Genomic DNA, 6,000 nt, shown 5'->3' on the forward strand with positions numbered 1-6,000 from the left:
ACAAAATAGAAACAGAAGGTACTCTACCCAACTCATTCTATGAAGCCACAATTACTCTGATACCTAAACCACAAAAAGACCCAACAAAGATAGAAAACTTCAGACCAATATCCCTTATGAATATTGATGCAAAAATCCTCAATAAAGTTCTTGCTAACCGAATCCAAGAACACATCAAAACAATCATCCATCCTGACCAAGTAGGTTTCATCCCAGGGATGCAGGGATGGTTCAATATACGGAAATCCATCAACGTAATCCAGTATATAAACAAACTCAAAGACAAAAACCACATGGTCATCTCCTTAGATGCGGAAAAAGCATTTGACAAGATCCAACACCCATTCATGATAAAAGTCTTGGAAAGATCAGGAATTCAAGGCCCATACCTAAACATGATAAAAGCAATCTACAGCAAACCAGTAGCCAACATCAAAGTAAATGGTCAGAAGCTTGAAGCAATCCCTCTAAAATCAGGGACTAGACAAGGCTGTCCACTTTCTCCATACCTATTCAACATTGTACTTGAAGTCCTAGCCAGAGCAATTCGACAACAAAAGGAGATCAAAGGGATACAAATTGGAAAAGATGAAGTCAAAATATCACTTTTTGCAGATGATATGATAGTATATATAAGTGACCCTAAAAATTCCACCAGAGAACTCCTAAGCCTGATAAACAGCTTCGGTGAAGTAGCTGGATATAAAATTAACTCAAACAAATCAATGGCCTTTCTCTACACAAAGAATAAACAGGCTGAGAAAGAAATTAGGGAAACAACACCCTTCTCAATAGTCACAAATAATATAAAATATCTTGGCGTGACTCTAACTAAGGAAGTGAAAGATCTGTATAATAAAAACTTCAAGTCTCTGAAGAAAGAAATTATAGAAGATCTCAGAAGATGGAAAGATCTCCCATGCTCATGGATTGGCAGGATCAACATTGTAAAAATGGCTATCTTGCCAAAAGCAATCTACAGATTCAATGCAATCCCCATCAAAATTCCAAATCAATTCTTCAACGAATTAGAAAGTGCAATCTGCAAATTCATCTGGAATAACAAAAAACCTAGGATAGCAAAAACTCTTCTCAAGGATAAAAGAACCTCTGGTGGAATCACCATGCCGGACCTAAAGCTCTACTACAGAGCAATTGTGATAAAAACTGCATGGTACTGGTATAGTGACATTCAAATAGACCAATGGAATAGAATTGAAGACCCAGAAATGAACCCACACACCTATGGTCACTTGATCTTCGACAAGGGAGCTAAAAACATCCAGTGGAAGAAAGACAGCATTTTCAACAAATGGTGCTGGCACAACTGGTTGTTAACATGTAGAAGAATGCGAATCGATCCATTCCTATCTCCTTGTACTAAGGTCAAGTCTAAGTGGATCAAGGAACTTCACATAAAACCAGAGACACTGAAACTTATAGAGGAGAAAGTGGGGAAAAGCCTTGAAGATATGGGCACAGGGGAAAAATTCCTGAATAGAACAGTAATGGCTTGTGCTGTAAGATCGAGAATTGACAAGTGGGACCTCATGAAACTACAAAGCTTCTGCAAGGCTAAAGACACCATCAATAAGACAAAAAAACCACCAACAGATTGGGAAAGGATCTTCACCTATCCTAAATCAGATAAGGGACTAATATCCAATATATATAAAGAACTCAAGAAGGTGGACTCCAGAAAGTCAAATAACCCCATTAAAAAATGGGGCTCAGAACTGAACAAAGAATTCTCACCTGAGGAATACCGAATGGCAGAGAAGCACCTGAAAAAATGTTCAACATCCTTAATCATCAGGGAAATGCAAATCAAAACAACCCTGAGATTCCACCTCACACCAGTCAGAATGGCTAAGATCAAAAATTCAGGTGACAGCAGATGCTGGCGAGGATGTGGAGAAAGAGGAACACTCCTCCATTGTTGGTGGGATTGCAAGCTTGTACAACCACTCTGGAAATCAGTCTGGCGGTTCCTCAGAAAATTGGACATAGTACTACCGGAGGATCCAGCAATACCTCTCCTGGGCATATATCCAGAAGATGTTCCAACCGGTAAAAAGGACACATGCTCCACTATGTTCATAGCAGCCCTATTTATAATAGCCAGAAGCTGGAAAGAACCCAGATGTCCCTCAACAGAGGAATGGATACAGAAATTATGGTACATTTACACAATGGAGTACTACTCAGCTATTAAAAAGAATGAATTTATGAAATTCCTAGCCAAATGGATGGACCTGGAGGGCATCATCTTGAGTGAAGTAACACAATCACAAAAGAACTCACACAATATGTATTCATTGATAAGTGGATATTAGCCCAAAACTTAGGATACCCAAGATATAAGATACAATTTGATAAACGCATGAAACTCAAGAAGAATGAAGACCAAAGTGTGGACACTGTGCACCTTCTTAGAATTGGGAACAAAACACCCAGGGAAGGAGTTACAGAGACAAAGTTCGTAGCTGTGATGAAAGGATGGACCATTTAGAGACTGCTGTATCCAGGGATCCGTCCCATAATCAGCTTCTAAACGCTGACACCATTGCATACACTAGCAAGATTTTGCTGAAAGGACCCAAATATAGCTGTCTCTTGTGAGACGATGCCGGGGCCTAGCAAACACAGGAGTGGATGTTCACAGTCAGCTATTGGATGTATCACAGGGCTCCCAATGGAGAAGCTAGAGAAAGTACCCAAGGAGCTAAAGGGATCTGCAACCCTATTGTTGGAACAACATGATGTACTAACCAGAGCCCTGGAGCTCTTGTCTCTAGCTGCATATGTATCGAAAGAAGGCCTAGTCGGCCATCAATGGAAAGAGAGGCCCATTGGACTTGCAAACTTTATATGCCCCAATATAGGGGAATGCCAGGGCCAAAAGAATGGGAATGGGTGGGTAGGGAAGTGGGGGGCACTATGGGGGACTTTTGGGATAGTATTGGAAATGTAATTGAGGAAAATATGTAATTAAAAAAAAAAAAAGCTAGTCCCCTGTATTAATATTGTGTTCTTTAATTGCATCCGCTAAATGTTTAATTTTCCTTTTTTGAGGCAAGCAAGGTTATATATGTTATATGACTTTTTACTTTTTTAACTATGAAAATAGGCAATGCTAAAGATAAAAGTTAACAATATTTTAAACTAAACACTGTTTATTTAGGATGCAAGTTGGGGCAAGGACAGGGGATGTTGAATTGAAATATAGACTTGGGAAGATTGCTGCATAATAAAGGCAGTTGAAGGCACAAGAAAGAATGGTAACTCCAAGACTGAAATCTGACAGAATGGCCTTTGGTTTCTCAGACCACAGAAAGGTGAGAAGTGATGCATACGGATTCATAATGAAATTTTGCAACTTCTATTTTTAACAAAGGCAGGGGGTAGAGAAAGTGCCTCCCTGGGCAGCTGATTTTCTCTATATCTTTGAAGAGGCCAAATGTGAGACTGGTACTCTTTTTGATAATGCTTATTCCATAGCTTTTCAGTTGCATCAGATTTCAAAGTTATAGAGAATATATACCAAACACAAATAAACGTTGGGATAATCACCTGGGAGACAGGAGAAGAGCAAAGTTTAACCACTTGATGAAACAGCTATGCCCAAGGCAAAGCACACTATAATATAATTCTGCTGTCTCCAATTCCTAGTCTTTACATAAAAAATGTTTTGAATAGTCTTTCCATTAAACCTAACTGGTAAGGTTTAAAGGAATACCTAGAAATTTAAATATTTTCAATTTTGTCCTTCTTTCTCTCAGTCATCCTACCTTGAACCTGATCACGGATATAATAATATGCACAAGGTTTTTATTTGGAGATAAAGTAAAAATAACTCTGTCTCTCTAAATGAATTATAAATATGCATATGTATGCACATCACTCTCTTCTTCTTGGGCTCTTCTACCATGACTAATGAGAACTGAGCCAGATAACATTATTGCTGTGGTTATAAATCTCAGCATTTAAGAGTTCATCATTCAGTCATTCTCTCACTCAACAAATACTTTTCAGTGGCATTATTTAGTTCTAAGTGAGACCTGAGGTACATAAAAAAGCATAGTGGCTCAGCCAAAGCATAGTGGCTCAGCCTTGTGATATTTACATTACAAGTATATACTTTACTTTCCCCACAGGCAGTAGATTTTGATGAGAAGAGAGAAGAAACAACATAGGAAAGGAAAGGAAAGGAGAGGAGAGGAGAGGAGAGGAGAGGAGAGGAGAGGAGAGGAGAGGAGAGGAGAGGAGAGGAGAGGAGAGGAGAGGAGAGGAGAGGAGAGGAGAGGAGAGGAGAGGAGAGGAGAGGAGAGGAGAGGAGAGGAGAGGAGAGGAGAGGAGAGGAGAGGAGAGGAGAGGATTTTGATGAGAAGAGAGAAGAAACAACATAGGAAAGGAAAGGAAAGGAAGGGAAGGGAAGGGAAGGGAAGGGAAGGGAAGGGAAGGGAAGGGAAGGGAAGGGAAGGGAAGGGAAGGGAAGGGAAGGGAAGGGAAGGGAAGGGAAGGAAAGGAAAGGAAAGGAAAGGAAGGGAAGGGAAGGGAAGGAAAGGAAAGGAAAGGAAAGGAAAGGAAAGGAAAGGAAAGGAAAGGAAAGGAAAGGAAAGGAAAGGAAAGGAAAGGAAAGGAAAGGAAAGGAAAGGAAAGGAAAGGAAAACAGAATGGAACATCATATGTTGCTTTTGTGCTTGGGAGGGAAGTAACAGACTTACTTTAAGATGCTGATGTTGTTCCAGGCCATTGTTTCTGGTCCAACAGGCAGACATGGTAGTATTTCTCCAATTCTCTAATCAGACGGTGACCTCAAAAATATATGGACATGTTACAGCACAGTGGATTCTATAAATCAAAGGCAGAACTAGAAATGTTCATCAGAAGTCTTTTACATGTCTCTTCATCCTGGGGACACCTGGTAACTTGGTGCTCAGACTTGGAGTATTGACTTATAAGACTATCACTGCCCTTTATACAGAGACTAGCTTTAGGTGTCCTGCAAGCCCAGAATGACCAACAGCCTCCCTGAATAACTTCACACCAGCCTCCATTCTTTTTGTTTTGACAAACACAAAAGAATCATCAACTATTGGCATCAGATGATATGTTGGAGATTATTTCGTACCTTTTCCTTATAGCTGTGTAAATAAGGCTCATGGGTTTTAATTAACACTCAAAAAACTATTCAACAAGTTCTTGTAATGAGATGATAGAAAACACCCCTTGCCTGTTTGCAGTGGTGTGCACACACATTGCTGCGAGAGCATGAGAAGCACATCACTTCTCACAACACAGCAGCTGTGCCAATTCTGTAAGCAGCTTTCCTATATATTCCCAGTAATAAATGTATCCTTAACTGCTCGGCACATTTCTCCTTAATCACTAAATTTACCTTTAAGCTTTTAGACTTGGCAAATATTGAAAACCTTGTGAAATGTTTTCATCTTTTGATGTCCCTGCCATAAATTAATTAGGATAACTCATTTTCTCCCATATTTCCATAATCCAGAAATGAGAATCTAATGTAATTTTTAAAAGTCAGGAGGAAAAAAAGTCGCTTGACTTTTTCTTTCACTAGTGTCTGCTTTTGATCCTCCAAAAAATACAAGGGAAATTTTCAACACAGACAAGTGAGCTTGTATCCTGACTACATTTAAAGTAACTCAATCATATTCGTTAATGGCAAAGATAGCTGGAAGCTCCCACACTTAGTCTCAAACAACATGATATCATCTGAGTATGAGGGAATTGGATATTCTTCATCATTAATCTTAATTTCAAAAATTGCATTTGAAGATTTAATTTCTCTTCCTATGTCTCGACAAGCAATAAGGAATAATCTTTCAGCTCTTAATTGCATTTACTTCTATGACTTCATAGAAGGACAACTCTAGACACTATTTTCAGAAAGAAAAAAATCATTGATAATGCTCATTATCACAGTATCTTTGTCTGTACCCTCAGCAGCTGGTCTTCCATGGAACATGGAAA

The sequence above is a fragment of the Mus caroli genome, unplaced genomic scaffold (assembly GCF_978045245.1).
Source record: "Mus caroli unplaced genomic scaffold, Mus_caroli_1 scaffold_6, whole genome shotgun sequence".
Taxonomy (NCBI): Eukaryota; Metazoa; Chordata; class Mammalia; order Rodentia; family Muridae; genus Mus; species Mus caroli.